Source organism: Moschus berezovskii, chromosome 3 (genome assembly GCF_049115385.1).
Source record: "Moschus berezovskii isolate FMDL1 chromosome 3, NW_MosBer_1.0, whole genome shotgun sequence".
Lineage (NCBI taxonomy): Eukaryota > Metazoa > Chordata > Mammalia > Artiodactyla > Moschidae > Moschus > Moschus berezovskii.
In genome coordinates, this window is record NC_142462.1 from 5,642,620 (window position 1) to 5,663,075 (window position 20,456).

At 42.7% G+C, this 20,456-nt stretch overlaps 1 pseudogene; it reads left to right on the forward strand.

Annotated features, from left to right (window-relative positions):
* LOC129552829 (frizzled-3-like) overlaps positions 1–20,456 on the forward strand; it is a 92,480-nt pseudogene that overhangs the window by 71,084 nt on the left and 940 nt on the right.

A 20,456-nucleotide genomic window follows, 5' to 3' on the forward strand; every position in this document is an offset into this window, starting at 1 on the left:
CAGTAATGATGAAGAAACCGAAGTTGAACAGTTCTATAAAGACCTACAAGACCTTTTAGAACTAACACCCAAAAAAGATGTCCTTTTCATTATAGGGGACTGGAATGAAAAAGTAGGAAGCCAAGAAACACCTGGAGTAACAGGCAAATTTGACCTTGGAGCATGAAATGAAGCAGGGCAAAGGCTAATAGAGTTTTGCCAAGAGAACGCACTGGTCATAGCAAACACCCTCTTCCAACAACACAAGAGAAGACTCTACACATGGACATCACCAGATGGTCAACACCAAAATCAGATTGATTATATTCTTTGCAAGCAAAGATGGAGAAGCTGTATACAGTTATCAAAAAGAAGACCAGGAGCTGACTGTGGCTCAGATCATGAACTCCTTTTTGCCAAATTCAGACTGAAATTAAAGAAGGTAGGGAAAACCACCAGATCATTCAGATATGACCTAAATCAAATCCCTATGAGTATACAGTGGAAGAAAGAAATAGTTTTAAGGGACTAGATCTGATACAGTGCCTGAGTAACTATGGATGGAGGTTCGTGACATTGTACAGGAGACAGGAACCAAGACCATCTCCATGGAAAAGAAATGCAAAAAAGCAAAATGGCTGTCGGAGGAGGCCTTACAAATAGCTGTGAAAAGAAGAGAAGCGAAAAGCAAAGGAGAAAAGGAAAGATATAAGCATCTGAATGCAGAGTTCCAAAGAAGAGCAAGGAGAGATAAGAAAGCCTTCGTCAGCGATCAATGCAAAGAAATAGAGGAAAACAACAGAATAGGAAAAACAAGAGATCTCTTCAGGAAAACTAGAGATATCAAGGGAACATTTCCTGCAAAGATAGGCTCAATAAAGGACAAAATGTTATGGACCTATCAGAAGCAGAAGATATTAAGAAGAGGTGGTAAGAATATACAGAACTGTATATATATAAAAAAAAAACTTCACAACAAAGATAATCACGATGGCGTGATCACTCACCTGGAGACAGACATCTTGGAATGTGAAGCCAAGTGTGCCTTAGAGAGCATCACTAAAAACAAAGCTAGTGGAGGTGATGGAATTCCAATTGAGCAATTTCAAATCCTGAAAGATGATGATGTGAAAGTGCTGCACTCAATATGCCAACAAATTTGGAAAACTCAGCAATGACTACAGGACTGGAAAAGGTCAGTCTTCATTCCAATCCCAAAGAAAGGCAATGTCAAGGAATGCGCAAACTACCGCACAATGGCACTCATCTCACACACTAGTAAAGTCATGCTCAAAATTCTCCAAGCCAGGCTTCAACAATAAGTGAACCGTAAACTTCCAGATGTTCAAGCAGGTTTTAGAAAAGGCAGAGGAACCAGAGATCAAATTGCAAACATCCACTGGATCATGGAGAAAGCAAGAGAGTTCCAGAAAAATATCTATTTCTGCTTCATTGACTATGCCAAAACTTTTGACTGTGTGGATCACAATAAACTGTGGAAAATTCTTCAAGTAATAGGAATACCAGACCACCTGACCTGCTTCTTGAGAAACCTGTATGAAGGTCAGGAAGCAACAGTCAGAACTGGACATGGAAAAACAGACTGGTTCCAAATAGGAAAAGGAATGTGTCAAGGTTGTATATTGTCACCCTGCTTATTTAACTTATATGCAGAGTACATCATGAGGAACGCTGGGCTGAAAGAAGCACAAGCTGGAATCAAGATTGCCGGGACAAATATCAGTAACCTCAGATATGCAGATGACACCACCTTTACGGCAGAAAGTGAAGAGGAACTAAAAGGCCTCTTGATGAAAGTGAAAGAGGAGAGTGAAAATGTTGGCTTGAAGCTCAACATTCAGAAAACAAAGACCATGGCATCTGGTCCCATCACTTCATGGGAAATAGATGAATAAACAGTGGAAACAGTGTCAGACTATTTTTTGGGGCTCCAAAATCACTGCGGATGCTGATTGCAGCCATGAAATTAAAAGACGCTTGCTCCTTGGAAGGAAAGTTATGACCAACCTAGATAGTATATTAAAAAGCAGAGACATTACTTTGCCAACTAAGGTCCGTCTAGTCAAGGCTACGGTTTTTCCCATGGTCATGTATGGATGTGAGAGTTGGACTCTGAAGAAAGCTGATGGCCAAAGAATTGATGCTTTTGAACTGTGGTGCTGGAAAGGACTCTTGAGAGTCCCTTGGACTGCAAGGAGATCCAAACAGTCCATTCTAGAAGAGATCAATCCTGGGTGTTCTTTGGAAGGACTGATGCTAAAGCTGAAACTCCAATACTTTGGCCACCTCATGTGACGAGTTGAATCACTGGAAAAGACTCTGATGCTGAGAGGGATTGGGGGCGGGAGGAGAAGGGAACGGCAGAGAATGAGATGGCTGGATGGCATCACCGACTCAATGGACATGAGTTTGAGTGGACTCCGGAAGTTGTTGATGGACAGGGAGGCCTGGCGTGCTGTGATTCATGGGGTCGCAAAGAGTTAGACACAACTGAGCGACTGAACTGACTGACTGACTGAAACCTTTCTCAAAATTTTTCATTGCTCTGCCACATAACTTATTACCTGTTTATATAGTTTCTGCTGCAAAATGAGGAGTCTCTGGAACAAAGGAAAATGTTAAAATGAAGTGAAAACCACAGAATCTAACACACACTTGTTCATCTCTTTGGATTTTAACTTTTATATTATAAAAGAGGAAATAGGTTTGGGGATAATAAATGCCTCTGAGATACATAGGTTTCTCTGAATAGTATGTGTGCACTATGTGTCTGTCATATGTCTGCATGCAGATTACATATCTCTAATCTTTATGAGACTAGTACGTAGCTAAGAAATTTTTTCTTTTTAACTTAGTAGCTATGGGGATTCACATGAAGATGAATATGTACACTTTAATTTTTAAATTCACTCCTACATTGTATTTTAAATAAAAGAAAACAACCCCACCAAACCCCCTATAAATTCACCAATATGCTGCTCTGATTATAAAAGGAGTAATATCTTTCCTATAAACCAGAATCAAAGTAAATTAATTTAATGGTTATATTATGGATATAAGCAAGTACAGAATCTGCCAGTTGTGAGAAGAAAATATTGTTCTTGAGCATTAAATTACAGAATGTATTTAAATGAGTAAGCAGGTAAGAAAGTGATTTTCCCCCAAATGGGAATGTTTTTTTCCTATGTTCTTTAAGTCAGGACCTCAAAACCTACCTGCGATGAGCTGGTCCTAAGTAGCTGAACAATGAGCAGATAATATTTTATTTTACCAGGTGCATTGGGAATTCAATCCCTGGGCCACTGACTCTGGGTGTTGGTGTTGTACAAAAATGTCATTAATTATATTTCTGCTTCTGCATATTTCCTAACGAATTCAGGGACAATTTTAGTGCAAGCTGACCTTGTACACATTACTATTGCCACTAAATTAATCTAGCATAAGGAGGGCCTCCCTCATAGCTCAGTTGGTAAAGAATCTGCCTGCAATGCAAGAGATCTTGGTTTGATTCCTGGATTGGGTAAATCCCTGGAGAAGGAAATGGCAACCCATTCCACTACTCTTGCCTGGAAAATCTCATGGACAGAGGAGCCTGGCAAGCTACAGTCCATGGGGTCCCAAGGGCTGGAGACTACTTAGCGACTAAACCCCCACCGCCAAGGATGAAGCAGTGTGAGCGAATACAGAGAAAAATGTTTTCATAATATAAAAAGAAAGTATTTAAAATATTTAAAAATCATGCATTCGTATATATGACAAAGAACTTGTATCCAAAATACATGAACTTTAATCAATCGTAACAACAACAACAAAACCTTAAAATAAGTGAAAAACAACAACAAAAAAATTGAACAAATACTCCCAACACCCTCTTCCAACAACACAAGAGAAGACTCTACACATGGACATCACCAGATGGTCAACACCGAAATCAGATTGATTATATTCTTTGCAACCAAAGATGGAGAAGCTGTATACAGTTAACGAAAATAAGACCAGGAGCTGACTGTGGCTCAGATCATGAACTCCTTATTGCAAAATTCAGACTTAAATTGAAGAAAGTAGGGAAACCCACTAGACCATTCAGATATGACCTCAATCAAATCCCTTATGATTATACAGTGGAACTGAGAAATAGATTTAAGGGACTAGATCTGATTGATAGAGTGCCTGATGAACTCTGGACGGAGGTTCGTGACATTGTACAGGAGACAGGACTAAGACCATCCCCATGGAAAAGAAATGCAAAAGAGCGAAATGGCTGTATGAGGAGGCCTTACAAATAGCTGTGAAAAGAAGAAAGGTGAAAAGCAAAAGAGAAAGGGGAAGATATAAGCATCTGAATGCAGAGTTCCAAAGAATAGCAAGGAGAGATAAGAAAGACTTCCTCAGTGATCAATGCAAAGAAATAGAGAAAAAAAAAAAAGAATAGGAAAAACAAGAGACCTCTTCAAGAAATTTAGAGATTCCAAGGGAACATTTCATGCAAAGATGGGCTCGATGAAGGACAGAAATGGTATGGACCTAACAGAAGCAGAAGATGTTAAGAAGAGGTGGCAGGAATACACAGAAGAACTGTACAAAACAGATCTTCATGACCAAGATAGTCACGATAACGTGATCAATGACCTAGAGCCAGACATCTTGGAATGTGAAGTCAAGTGGGCCTTAGAAAACATCACTACGAACAAAGCTAGTGGAGGTGATGGAATTCCAGTTGAGCTATTACAAGTCTTGAAAGATGATGCTGTGAAAGTGCTGCACTCAATATGCCAGCAGATTTGGAAAACTCAGCAGTGGCCACAGGACTGGAAGAGGTCAGTCTTCATCCCAATTCCAAAGAAAGGCAATGCCAAAGAATGCTCAAACTACCGCACAATTGCACTCATTTCACACGCTAGTAAAGTCATGCTCAAAATTCTCCAAACCAGGCTTCAGCAGTATGTAAACCGTGGACTCCCAGATGCTCAAACAGGTTTTAGAAAAGGCAGAGGCACCAGAGATCAAATTGCCAACATCCGCTGGATCATGGAGAAAGCAAAGAGAGTTTCAGAAAAACATCTATTTCTGCTACACTGACTATGCCAAAGCCTTTGACTGTGTCGATCACAATAAACTGTGGACAATTCTGAAAGAGATGTGAACCCCAGACAACCTGACCTGCCTCTTGAGAAACCTGTATGCAGGTCAGGAAGCAACAGTTTGAACTGGACATGGAACAAGAGACTGGTTCCAAATAGGAAAAGGTGTACGTCAAGGTTGTATATTGTCACCTTGCTTATTTAAATTATATTCAGAGTATATCATGAGGAAAGCTGGGCTGGAAGAAGCACAAGCTGGAATCAAGATTGCTGGGAGAAATATCAATAACCTCAGATATGCAGATGACACTACCCTCATGGCAGAAAGTGAAGAGGAATTCAAAAGCCTCTCGATGAAAGTGAAAAAGGAGAGTGAAAAGGTTGGCTTGAAGCTCAACATTCAGAAAACAAGGATCATGAAATCTGGTCCCATCACAACATGGGAAATAGATGGAAAAACAGTGGAAACAGTGTCAGACATTTTTTTTTTTTTTTTGTGCTCCAAAATCACTGCAGATGCTGATTGCAGCCATGAAATTAAAAGACGCTTGCTCCTTGGAAGGAAAGTTATGACCAACCTTGATAGTATATTAAAAAGCAGAGACATTACTTTGCCAACCAAGGTCCGTTTAGTCAAGGCAATGGTTTTTCCCGTGGTCATGTATGGATGTGAAAGTTGGACTGTGAAGAAAGCTGATCGCTGAAGAATCGAAGCTTTTGAACTGAGGTGTTGGAGAAGACTCTTGAGAGTCCCTTATACTGCAAGGAGATCCAACCAGTCCATTCTAAAGGAGATCAATCCTGGATGTTCATTGGAGGGACTGATGCTGAAGCTGAAACTGCAATACTTTGGCCACCTCATGCGATGAGTTGACTCACTGGAAAAGACTCTGATGCTGGGAAAGGTTGGGGGCGGGAGGAGAAGGGGATGACGGAGAATGAGATGGCTGGATGCCATCACCGACTCTGTGGACATGAGTTTGAGTGTACTCCGGGAGTTGGTGACGGACAGGGAGGCCTGGCGTGCTGTAATTCATGGGGTCGCGGAGAGTCGGACACGACTGAGCGACTGAACTGAACTGAACTGAATAAAGTTGGATATCCACTTACGTAAATGGAAATTTGCACGCCTTGAGCCATGAGTTACTCCAGAATTTGTGACCTCCAGAGGAGAGGATTTTGATCTGGATTCAGAGAGGAGGCTTGATCACTGGAATTTTTTGTGTAATAAAGTTTTATTAAAGTATAAAGTGATAGAAGAATCTCTAACATAGACATCAGAAGGGGACAGAAAGAGTGACCCCCACCCTTGCTAGCTATTGGCAAGGAGTTATATATCTGTTAAAGAATCACCTTAAAACTGAGAGAGTTGCATCAGGCCCCTATCCCACAACTTGCATTTTGAGACAGCATGGGGCACAAAGTGAGTCATCCCCAGCCATAAAACAATTGACATGAACCCTAAAGAAAGGCAGATTTCCAAGCAAATATGTAGTTTCATTAACATAGCTTAAGAGAACATTTCCATGAGTAAGACATACGGATTTGTTGAGTCATTATCAGTTCAAAGTTTGAGAAAAGTTAAGGCCAGGCTGAACCAGGTGTCATTCTGACAACACAGAATTTAAAACAAACCTCCTTCTAATTTTGTTTAGAGAAGGAACAAACAAAACAAACAAGCAAAATGTCTGCCACTTGCAATCTATTTTCTCTGCTTGGGGATCCCTAGACTTCCTGCCTGTTACCCTCTCATAAGAAGTCCAAGAGATTTTTAACTGGGATAACAGGGCATGAAAAACAGCTGTTTTCAAAATTTTTTGGCCTACTGAAACTCACAGTGTCATGATGGCCTCATGTAACTGACATTTCAAGTTGAGTGAGTGACTGAAAATCAGTCAGTCATATCCAACTCTTTGCAACCCCAAAGACTATACAGTCTATGGAAATCTCCAGGCCAGAATACTGGAGTGGATAGACTTTCCCTTCTCCAGGGGATCTTCCCAACCCAGGAATTGAACTAGAGTCTCCTGCACTGCAAGTGGATTTTTTACCAGCTGAGATAACCAATCTACATGTTCAGATAAATTCCTTGATTAAATGTGAAGTGACTTTTTTTTTTTCATATTGTTTCCAATGATATGTATGGATTTACACAACAGAAAACTGGACATGGAACAACAGACTGGTTCCAAATAGGAAAAGAAGTACATCAAGGCTGTATACTGTCATCCTGCTTATTTAACTTTTATGAGGAGTACATCATAAGAAACACTGGGCTGGAAGAAGCACAAGCTGGAATCACGATTACCAGGAGAAATATCCATAACCTCAGATATGCAGATGACACCACCCTTATGGCAGACAGTGAAGAGGAACTCAAAAGCCTCTTGATGAAAGTGAAAGAAGAGAGTGAGAAAGTTGGCTTAAAGCTCAACATTCAGAAAACTAAGATCATGGCATCTGGTCCCATCACTTCATGGCAAATAGATGGGGAAACAGTGGAAACACTGTCAGACTTTATTTTTTTGAGCTCTAAAATCACTGTGGATGTGGATTTCAGCCATGAAATTAAAAGACGCTTACTCCTTGGAAGGAAAGTTATGACCAACCTAGATAGCATATTAAAAAGAGACATTACTTTGCCAATCAAAGTCCGTCTAGTCAAGTTATGGTTTTTTCAATGGTCATATATGGATATGAGAGTTGGACTGTGAAGAAAGCTGAGCTCCAAAGAATTGATGATTTTGAACTGTGATGTTGGAGAAGACTCTTGAGAGGCCCGTGGACTGCAAGGAGATCGAACCAGTCCATCGTAAAGGAGATCAGTCCTGGGTGTTCATTGGAAGGACTGATGCTAAAGCTGAAACTCCAATACTTTGGCCAGCTCATGCGACGAGTTGACTCACTGGAAAAGACTCTGATGCTGGGAGGGATTGGGGGCAGGAGGAGTAGGGGACGACAGAGGATTAGATGGCTGGGTGGCATCACTGACTCGATGGACATGAGTTTGGGTGAACTCCGGGAGTTGGTGATGGACAGGGAGGCCTGGCGTGCTGTGATTCATGGGGTCGCAAAGAGTCGGACACGACTGAGCGACTGAACTGAACTGAAAGTTATATTTTATAGAGCCAGATCATATCACCTTAAAAGAACCTTAGAGGTAACCTAGCTTAAATCCGTTTTCTACACAGGGTGATCTGAGGGATAGAAAGCAAGAGTATGGTATTTATAGTGGTGTTCTAGCCTGGTTCGTAGCATGGTTCTAACTAAAGAGAAAGCCATCCAGGGAATTTAAAGATTTCTGCCTCTAGCTTTAACCCAGATCCTCCTACTTACTGGTGTCATGAATGTTACTGCTGTTCTATTTGTAACGAGTATACATGTACAGCCTATAACAAGTATGAGTGTGTCTGTCCTCTGCATTAGACATTTACCAAATCTAACATCGCCTAGCCATGTCTCAGTTCAATTCATCACTTAGTTGTGGCCAACTCTTTGTGACCCCATGGACTGCAGCACACCAGGCTTCCCTGTCAATCACTAACTCCTGGAACTTGCTCAACTCATGCCATTGAGTCAGTGATTGCCATGTTTATGCTAAAGTATTTCAGTGGCAAGGATGAAGAAAGAGGTCAAGATATAGGAATTTGACTGTAATGTTAAAACATTACATCTGTCATTGATAAATTGCATTTCCACAATGATATTTTCCATGAGTCATTGGTGCATGTATGAGGAGAATATGATGTGAAGACATTAAAATGGTAAAGAATGAAGAATACTGAAATTGACAGGTTAGAATAAATTTTGTTTTGTATTTTTCCTTTTTTTTTTCAGATTAATATCAGGAAAGAAGAATCATTTTGCCCAAATTCCTATCTGACTTAGAAATTATCTTAAAATTTCCATAATTTCTCATTTATTTCATCAACTCAAGGAGAGGAACCCTACAATCAACTGAATCACTTCTGTTTTTGGAAGCCCACATAATGGGCATAACATTTTCTTCTCTTTACATATTACTTACTAGATACAATAAAATGGGCTAGTATTCATTCAGTTGAATGAATCAGTCTTTAGATGCTGATGTAAAACTGATCATAAATATCAAGATGGATTAATTAGATCTGTGTTTAATAATCTCTGAATTAATGGTAATCCATTAACACCCATTTTGATTAGCTATATTTCTGACCATGTTTCCTGCCATGTTGCTGCATTGTTGTTGCAACAAGTCAAAAGAAGTTTGAGTGAATTGATAAAGTGTGCCACGAGTACACACATTTAAGGCTTTTATATTATGTAAGAAGTTAGAGTTTTTCTTAACTTGTCATCCGTTCCGTTCAGTCACTCAGTCGTGTCCGACTCTTTGCGACCCCATGAATCACAGCACCCCTGGCCTCCCTGTCCATCACCAACTCCCGGAGTTCACCCAAACTCATGTCCTTTGAACAAATGCCACCTTGAACAACAGAGGAATTAAGTAGGCTTTATTTTTCCATTCTGAAATATTGTCACATAAGGACACTTTACAATGGTAGCTAGAAAATTGAAGACCATCAGAGGCTTTTAATTTTATAATAGTAATGGATAAATATCAGTCTCTTTCAGTACATTATGCTATTTAAAATACATTGTAATATCCGAGCTTTCTCAACAAAGTAATTTAATTCTTTAACCTTCAGGAAACAAGATCAAAGGCCGATGAAATAGTCAAATAGCAAGAACTTAGAGCTTATTCTTGCTAGTGAAGTGAATAAGCATGTCTTTATAGTATATTATCTTAATGACCAAAACCATTTTATGCACCTTCCAAACAAACTTGTGTATACGTATTCAATATGTTAACTGTATTTTGATATACTGAAGGAGGAAACAGACAGAACAGGCTCCATCTTGAAAGCAGGACTCCATCTTGGGCCGGAATGTGGACTCTGAGCTATATCCCCAGTATCAATGGAAATGACATACGAACTGGAAAACCACTCCCCCTGGACAGAAGAGCCCCAGGTCTCATACCTCGTCTCTCTGTTGCCTAAAAGAATACCCTAATTATCTGTGTAACGAAACAGAATCATAAATTCTATTATGCTTATTGACGTATGACCACAGGCCTATTGCCAATTGCCCACTGTTAACTACCTAAGCTGTAGATCAGTTGAGTTCAGTCGCTCAGTCATGTCCGACTCTTTGTGACCCCATGAATCACAGCACGCCACGCCTCCCTGTCCATCACCAACTCCCGGAGTTCATCCAAACTCATGTCCATCGAGTTGGAGATGCCATCCAGCCATCTCATTCTCTGTCGTCCCCTTCTCCTCCTGCCCCCAATCCCTCCCAGCATCAGAGTGTTTTTCAGTAAGTCAACTTTTCGCAAGAGTTGGCCAAAGTATTGGAGTTTCAGCTTTAGCATCAATCCTTCCAATGAACACCCAGGATTGATCTCCTTTAGAATGGACTGGTTGGATCTCCTTGCATTCCATGGGCATTTCTAGAGTCTTCTCAAACACCACAGTTCAAAAGTATCAATTCTTTGGTGATCAGCTTTCTTCACAGTCCAACTTTCACATCCATACATGACCACTGGAAAAACCATAACCTTGACTAGACAGACTTTGTTAGCAAAGTAATGTCTCTGCTTTTTAATATGCTATCTAGGTTGGTCATAACTTTTCTTCCAAGGAGTAAGCGTCTTTTAATTTCATGGCTGTAATGAGCATCTGCAGTGATTTTGGAGCCCAAGTCTGACAGTGTTTCCACTGTCTCCCAATCTATTTCCCATGATGTGATGCGACCAGATGCCATGATCTTAGTTTTCTGAATGTTGAGCTTTAAGCCAACTTTCTCACTCTCTTCTTTCACTTTCATCAAGAGGCTTTTGAGTTCCTCTTCACTGTCTGCCATAAGGGTGGTGTCATCTGCATATCTGAGGTTATTGATATTTCTCCCAGCAATCTTGATTCCAGCTTGCACTTCTTGCAGCCCAGCGTGCTTATTTCTTTGGAGGAGTCAACCAGCTCCCAATTTGGAAAGAGCACCCAACCACATCTAGAGAGGAGCCCAACTACACAATTCAAAAGGACTGTCCCTGCCACAACAAGAGCCACAACTAGAGGCAAATGACAACTAGAGATGAGCCAACCCACAGCAAATAAAGAGCGGACCTCACTGCAGTTAGGGTGGAGCCCATGCTCTATCTAGAGAGTAGCCTCCCGCACATTGTACTTAGACAAGGACCACCTTGCAGATCGGTACTACAGAGGATCTGCTCCACTGTAGTTCAAGAGGAGTCTCCATCACAACTCTAAAGGAATCCCAAGTCATATGCTGCAACTCAGGAGTCATCCCGAGATCCCCACTGCAATTTCACAGGATCCCTAGGCTGGAACAAGAAAAGGGGCCACTGGACCAAATGACAAAGGGGCTTTCCAGCCAAAACTGAAGCGGATTCCCCAGGTACAACTCGAGAGGTGCCCCCAGGATATCACACCTAGAGATAAGACCTTCTTCCTCCAATGGAGACGAGCTCCCTGAAGGAAGTCAAGTGCAGGCGCTCACAAATAGAGTGCAGTGATCTCACGAATATAAGTGAGGAACCCACAGCGCCAAAAGAAGACAGAACCTCCCCTGTGGATCCATGAACACCAAAACCGGAGAGGACACAGCCACGCCCCTCGAGAGGAGCCCTCCATCACAACTTGAGAGGAGCCCGTGGACATCACACACAAAGAGGATCCCCTCTTCTCCTAAGACAGATGAACCACACATCACAAGGACAGAAGAGCTTGCACACCACCACTACAGAGAATCTAAACCCCCAAGACAACAGAGTATACCCTGATTACAACAATAGGGTAATCCCTTGCCAAGGCTAGTAGCAGCCACCCATCACAGCAACAAGACATTAGCCTTCCTGCCCATCCCTGTAGAGACGAGCCACCACAAGAGAATTCCGCAAGTAGCCAGTACCAACCAATTTTGCACAGAACCCCAATTTCTGTGCCACGAATCCAGTGGAATCCTGCATCCCATGCTGCAAATCCAGAGGAACACTGATTTCTCCTTGCACTTCGAGGGGAGTCCCTGTGGCAACTCTCAAGGAAACCCGAGTTTCCAGCAACAACTAGAGAAGAACCCGCAGTTTCTGATGCAACTCGAGATGAGAACCTACTCCCATGCTGCAACTCGAGAGGAAACACAACTTCTGCACCTCAACTAGAGAGGAGTCCTGGCTCCCCTTTTGTCACTCAAGAGGTATCCCCAGAACCCAATGACAACTTGAGAGGAACACCGAGATTGCCCCCACAGACGAAAGGACACCAAATACCCCCTCAACTCGAGATAAGGTGTGATTCTCCTGCAGCAACTCGAATTGAACCCCAAGTTTCCCCTCACAACACAAAGGGAGGTCTCACTCCATGTTACAACAAGAGAAAAATCCCCAGTTCCCCACCTCAACTCAACAAGAGGCCTGACACCCCTTTTACAACTCGAGAGGAAAGCAGAGTTCCATGCCTCAACACGAGACGAGGCCTGACTACCCTGTTAAAACTCTATAGGAACCCCAAGAACTCTGTCACAACTGGAGAGGAACCCCAAGTTTCCCACTTCAACTCGAGATGAGGCCCAATTCATCTGCAGGGACTCGAGAGCAATCCTGAGTTACCCCTCGGAAGTTCAAGGAGGCTCAACTACCTTTTTGGAACTCAAGGGGTTCCCTGAGATAGCCGTTGCAACACGAGAGGAACACCGAATTTCACACTGCAGCTCAAGAAGAAATTCGTGTTCTCCACCTCATCTCAAGATGAGGGCCAATTACACTGCTTCGACTTGAGAGGAAACCCAAATTCCCCTCACACCTCACGAGGAGTCCTGTCTCACCTATTGCAACTTGAGAGGATCCCTGAGTTTCCAATCACAATGCAGGAGAAACCCTGACTTTCCCAAAACAACTCGACAAGAACCTAGAGTCCATTGGCTCAATTCAAGATGTAGCTCAGTTCCCCTGCATTGACTCGAGAGGAACCCCGAGTTACCTATCCCAAACTGACATGAGCCCCAACACTCTGATGGAACTGCAGAGGATTACCAAGTGGAGCTTCAGTTCAGTTCAGTCACTCAGTCATGTCCGACTTTTGTGACCCCATGAATCACAGCACGCCAGGCCTCCCTGTCCATCAACAACTTCTGGAGTTCACTCAAACACACATCCATCGAGTCGGTGATGCCATCCGGCCATCTATTCTCTGTTGTCCCATTTTCCTCCTGCCCCCAATCTCTCCCAGCATCAGAGTCTTTTCCAGTGAGTCAACTCGTCGCATGAGGTGGCCAAAGTACTGGAGTTTCAGTTTTAGCATCAGTCCTTCTAATGAACACCCAGGACTTATCTCCCATAGAATGGACTGGTTGGATCTTCCTGCAGTCCAAGGGACTCTGAAGAGTTTTCTCCAACACCACAGTTCAAAAGCATCAACTCTTTGGTGATCATCATTCTTCACAGTCCAAATCTCACATCCATGCATGACCACTTGAAAACCCATAGCCTTGACTAGACAGAGCCTGGTTGAAAAAGTAACGTCTCTGCTTTTTAATATGCTATCTAGCTTGGTCATAACTTTCCTTCCAAGGAGTAAGCGTCTTTTAATTTCATGGCTGAAACCAGCATCTGTAGCGATTTTGGAGCCACCTAAAATAAAGTCTGACACTGTTTCCACTCTTTCCCCATCTATTTCCAATGAAGAAATGGGACCAGATGCCATGATCTTAGTTTTCTGAATGTTGAGCTTTAAGCCAACTTCTTCACTCTACTCTTTCATTTTCATCAAGAGGCTTTTTAGTTCATATTCACTTTCTGCCATAAGGGTGGTGTCATCTGCATATCTGAGGTTATTGATATTTCTCCCAGCAATCTTGATTCCAGCTTGTGCTTCTTCCAGGCCAGCGTTCCTCATGATGTACTCTGCACATAAGTTAAATAAGCAAAGAGAAAATATACAGCCTTGACGTACTCCTTTTCCTATTTGGAATCAGTCTGTTTTTCCATGTCCAGTTCTGACTGTTGCTTCCTGACCTGCATACAGTTTTCTCAAGAGGCATGTCAGGTGGTCTGGTTTTCCCGGCTCTTTCAGAATTTTCCACAGTTTATTGTTATACACACAGTCCAAGGCTTTGGCATAGTCAATAAAGCAGAAATAGATGTTTTACTGGAACTCTCTTGCTTTCTCCATGATCCTGCGGATGTTGGCAATTTGATCTCTGGTGCCTCTACCTTTTCTAAAACCTGCTTGAACATCTGGAAGTTCACGGTTCAAGTATTGCTGAAGCCTGGCTTGGAGAATTTTGAGCATCACTTTACTAGTGTGTGAGATGAGTGCAATTATGCGGTAGTTTGAGCATTCTTTGGCATTGCCTTTCTTAGTGATTGGAATGAAGATAGATATTTTCCACTCCTGTGGCCACTGCTGAGTTGTCCAAATTTGCTGGCATATTGAGTGCAACACTTTCACAGCATCATCTTTCAGGATTTGAAATAGCTCAACTGGAATTCCATCACCTCCACTAGCTTTGTTTGTAATGATCCTTTCTAAAGCCCACTTGAGTTCAAATTCCAAGATGTCTGGCTCTAATTGAGTGATCACGCCATCATGATTATCTTGTTTGTGAAGATCTTTTTTGTATAGTTCTTCTGTGTATTCTTCCCAGCTCTTCTTCATATCCTCTCCTTCTGTTAGGTCCATAACATTTCTGTCCTTTATCGAGCCCATTTTGCATGAAATGTTCCCTTGGAATCTCTAATGTTCTTGAAGAGATTTCTGGTCTTTCCTATTCTGTTGTTTTCCTCTATTCCTTTGCATTGATCGCTGAGGAAGTCTTTCTTATTTCTCCTTGATCTTCTTTGGAACTCTGCATTCAGATGTTTATATCTTTCCTTTTCTCTTTTGCTTTTCGCTTCTCTTCTTTTCACAGCTATTTGTAAGGCCTCCTCAGACAGCCATTTTTCTGTTTTGCATTTGTTTTCCATGGGGATGATCTTGGTCCCTGTCTCCTGAACAATGTCACGAACCTCCGTCCATAGTTCATCAGGCATTCTATCAGATCTAGTCCCTTAAATCTATTTCTCACTTCCACTGTATAATTATAAGGGATTTAATTTAGGTCATATCTGAATGGTCTAGTGGTTTTCCCTACTTTCTTCAATTTCAGTCTGAACTTGGCAATAAGGAGTTCATGATCTTAGCCACAGTCAGCTCCCGGTCTTGTTTTGTTAACTGTATAGAGCTTCTCCATCTTTGGCTACAGAGAATATAATCAATCTGATTTTGGTGTTGACCATTTGGTGATGTCCATGTGTAGAGTCTCTCTTGTGTTTTTGAAAGAGAGTGTTTGCTATGACCAGTGAGTTCTCTTGGCAAAACTCTTATTAGCCTTTGGCCTGCTTCATTCCGTGCTCCACGTCCAAATTTGCCTGTTACTCCAGGTGTTTCTTGACTTCCTACTTTTACATTCCAGTACACTAAAATGAAAAGGACATCTTGTTTAGGTGTTAGTCCTAAAAATTCTTGGAGGTCTTCATAGAACTGTTCAACTTCGGCTTCTTCAGCATTACTGGTTGGGGCATAGGCTTGGATTACAGTAATATTGAATAGTTTGCCTTGAAAATGAAAAGAAATCATTCTGTTGTTGTTGAGATTGCATTCAAGTACTGCATTTCGGACTCTTTTGATGACCATGATGGCTCCTCCATTTATTTTAAGGGATTCCTGCCCACCCTAGTAGATATAATGGTCATCTGAGTTAAATTCACCCATTCCAGTCCATTCTAGTTCACTGATTCCTAGAATGTCGGCATTCACTCTTGCCATCTCCTGTTTGACCACTTCCAATTTGCCTTGATTCATGGACCTAACATTCCAGGTACCTGCGCAATATTGCTCGTTACAGCATTGGACCTTGCTTCTATCACCAGTCATATACACAACTGTGTATTGTTTTTGCATTGGCTCTAACCCTTCATTCTTCCTGGAGTAATTTCTCCACTGATCTCCAGTAGCATACTGGGCACCTACCGACGTGGGGAATTAATCACTCAGTATCCAAATAGCTGTGAAAAGAAGAGAAGCGAAAAGCAAAGGAGAAAAGGAAAGATATAAGCATCTGAATGCAGAGTTCCAAAGAATAGCAAGGATAGATAAGAAAGCCTTCCTCAGAGATCAATGCAAGGAAATAGAGGAAAAAAACAGAATAGGAAAAACGAGAGATCTTTTCAAGAAAATTAGAGATACCAAGGGAACATTTCATGCAAAGATGGGCTCGAAAAAGGACAGAAATGGTATGGACCTAACAGAAGCAGAAGATATTAAGAAGAGGTGGCAAGAATACACAGAAGAACTGTAAAAAAAAAGATCGTCACGAAAAGGTGATCACTGTCCTAGAGCCAGACATCTTGGTATGTGAAGTCAAGTGGCCCTTAGAAAGCATCACTATGAACAAAGCTAGTGGAGGTGATGGAATTCGAGTGGAGCTATTTCAAATCTTGAAAGATATGCTGTGAAAGTGCTGCACTCAATATGCCAGCAAATTTGGAAACCTCAGCAGTGGCCACAGGACTGGAAAAAGTCAGTCTTCAGTCGAGTCCCAAGATAGGCAATGCCAAAGAATGCTCAAACTACCGGACAATTGCACTCATCTCACATGCTAGTAAAGTCATGCTCAAAATTCTCCAAGCCAGGCTTCAGCAATATGTGAACCGTGAACTCCCAGATGTTCAAGCAGGTTTTAGAAAAGGCAGAGGAACCAGAGATCAAATTGCCAGCATCCGTTGGATCATGGAGAAAGCAAGAGCATTCCAGAAAAACATCTATTTCTGCTTCATTGACTATGCCAAAGCCTTGGACTGTGTTTATAACAATAAACTGTGGACAATTCTGAAAGAGATGGGAATACCAGACCACCTGACCTGCCTCTTGAGAGACCTGTATGCAGGTCAGGAAGCAACAGTCAGAACTGGCCATGGAAAAACAGACTGGGTCCAAATAGGAAAAGGAGTACATCAAGGCTGTATATTGTCACCTTGCTTATATAACTTACATGCAGAGTACATCATGAGGAACGCTGGGCTGAAGAAGCACAAGCTGGAATCAAGATTGCTGGGAGAACTATCAACAACCTCAGATGTGCAGATGAAACTACCCTTATAGCAGAAAGTGAAGAGACACTCAAAAGCCTCTTGATGAAAGTGAAAGAGGAGAGTGAAAAGTTTGGCTTGAAGCTCAACATTCAGAAAACAAAGATCATGGCATCTGGCCCAATCACTTCATGGGATATCGATGGAAAAACAGTGTAAACAGTGTCAGACTTTATTTTTTTGTGCTCCAAAATCACTGCAGATGCTGATTGCAGCCATGAAATTAAAAGACGCTTATTCCTTGAAAGGAAAGTTATGAACAACCTTGATAGTGTATTAAAAAGCAGAGACATTACTTTGCCAACAAATATCCGTCTAGTCAAGGCCATGGTTTTTCCCGTGGTCATGTATGGATGTGAGAGTTGGACTGTGAAGAAAGCTGATGGCTGAAGAATTGATGCTTTTGAACTGTGGTGTTGGAGAAGAGTCTTGAGAGTCCCTTGGACTGCAAGGAGATCCAACCAGTCCATTCTAAAGGAGATCAATCCTGGGTGTTCATTGGAGGGACTGATGCTAAAGCTGAAACTGCAATACTTTGGCCACCTCATGCGTCGAGTTGACTCACTGGAAAAGACTCTGATGCTGGGAAAGGTTGGGGGCGGGAGGAGAAGGGGACGACGGAGAATGAGATGGATGGATGACATCACCAACTCTGTGGACATGAGTTTGAGTGAACTCCGTGAGTCGGTGATGGACAGGGAGGCCTGGCGTGCTGTGATTCATGGGGTCGCAGAGAGTTGGACATGACTGAGCGACTGAACTGAACTGAACTGATCCTCTCACTTTGCCTTTTCATACTGTTCATGGGGTTCTCAAGGCAAAAATACTGAAGTGGTTTGCCATTCCCTTCTCCTTTGTGCCACATTCTGTCAGACCTCTCCACCGTGAGTCGCCCGTCTTGGGTGGCACCACACAGCCTGGCTTAGTTTCATTGTGTTATACAAGGCTGTGGTCCATGTGATCAGATCAAGTAGTTTTCTGTGAATATGATTTCAGTGTGTCTGCCCTCTGATGCTCTGTCTTGATACCTACCATTTTATTTGGGTTTCTCTTACCTTGGTTGTGGTGTATCTCTTCACGTCTGTTCCAGCAAAGTGTAGCCGCTGCACCTTACCTTGGACGAGGGGTATCTCCTCACGGCTGCCCCTCCCGACCTTGAACGTGGAGTAGCTCCTCTCGGCCCTCCTGCGCCAGTTCAGCCACCACCACTTGGACATGGGGTTCACCACAAATGGAGAAAAGCCCTCTACAGCAACCAGAGAGGAAACCTCATACCACAACTAAGCAAGAGGTCAACCATGCCACAAATAGACAGTAGCTTCCTGCACTTCCCAAAAGAAAAACGCGCCCCTTCTCATTACAACCATAAGGAGTCACGCAACTCCTAGTTTGAGAAGAGCACTCTACCGCATCTAGAGAGGAGCCCAACTTCCACAGTTAAAGAGGAGTTCCCCTGGAAAAACTAGAGAGGTGGCTTCAAACAACAACTGGAGATGGGCCGACCCACAGCAAATAAAGAGCAGATACTTACTGCAATTAGGGCTGAGCTGAAAGGTTGTTGCTGAGCCACAAAAGCAAGCCAAGATTTTTGGCCTCCAGAGAAGAATTCAATGCGGGGCCAGAGATGAGGCTTGATCATTCAGAGTTTTGTGTAATAAAGTTTTACTACAGTATAAAGGAGATAGAGAAATCTTCTGACATAGGCATCAGAAGGTGGCAGAGAGTACCCCATTGCTAGTGTTAGTCATGGAGTTACATACTCTCTAATTAGTTATTACAGTGAATCAAAATAATGTCTGGAGGTTGTAAAGACCTCACTAGACCTACTTCCATAATTTACACCTTACGATAACAGGATTAGCCAGAAGGTTATTTCCAGGGACTGTCTTCAAGCAAGATACATTATTGTTATATAATCTTAAAGAATGTAGAGGGACAAAAACGTTTGTCCTTTCTCCCTCCTTGAGAATTCCATACCCCTCTCTCCTTGGGGACCCCTAGACTTCTCATCAATCTGCCTAGGAATTGACTCTCTCAGAACCCATGTGACATCTAGAGTGTAGCATCCATCACATTGCACTTAAACAGGGACCAGCTTATACACCACTACTAGAGAGGATCTGCTCCACTGATGATCAAGAGGAGTCTCCACCACAACTCTAAAGGAACACCGAGTCATATGCTGCAACTCAGGAGTCACCCGGAGATCCCCACTACACTTTAACAGGATCTCTAGGCTGGAACAAGAAAAGGGGCCATTGGACCAAACAACGGAGTCACTCTCCAGCCAAAACTGAAGCGGTTTTCCCAGGCACAAATCGAGAGGAACCCCAAATATCCGGCCACAACTCGAGAAGAACCCCATGTTCCCCACCTCACCTCGAGATGAGGCCCGATTCCCCTGCAGGTACTCGAAAGTAATCCTGAGTTCCCCATGGCAACCTGAAAGGAGGCTTGACTTCCTTTTGGCAATTTAAGAGGTTCCCTGAGATACCCGTCGCAACTCAAGAGGAACCCCGAGATCCCCATTGCAACTTTTGAGGAAACACAGAGTTTCCAGAAACAACTAGAAAAGAACTCCGAGTTTCTGCTGCAACTCAAGAGGATGCCAGAACCCCTGCTGCAACTCTAGAGGAAACACGACTTGCCCACCTCAACTCGACAGGAGTCCTGACTGCCCTGTTGCCACTCGAATGGTATCCCCAGATTTCCATTGCATCTCGAGAGAAAACCCCGAGATTCACAACGCAAGTCAAAAGGACACCAAGTTCCCCCTCAACTCGAGATAAGGCCTGATTCCCCTGCAGTGACTTGAATGGAAGCCCGAGTTTCCCCTCACAACAGAAAAGGTTGTCTGACTCCCCTGTTGCAACTTGAGTAAAATGCAGAGTTCCTCGCCTCAACTCGACAGGAGGCCTGACAACCTTTTTACATTTCGAGAGGAAAGTGGAGTTCCATGCCTCAACATCAGACGAGGCCTGACTCCCCTGTTGCAACTCGATAGGAGCCCCAAGATCCTTGTTGCAACTGGAAAGGAATCCTGAGTTTCACACCTCACACCTCAACCTCAGAGATGAAACCCTATTCCCCTTCAGTGACTCAAGAGGAATCCTGAGGTGCCCCTTGCAACTCGAAAGTAGGCCTTACTCCAATGTGGTAACATAAGAGGATCCCTGAGGTCCCAGTCACAA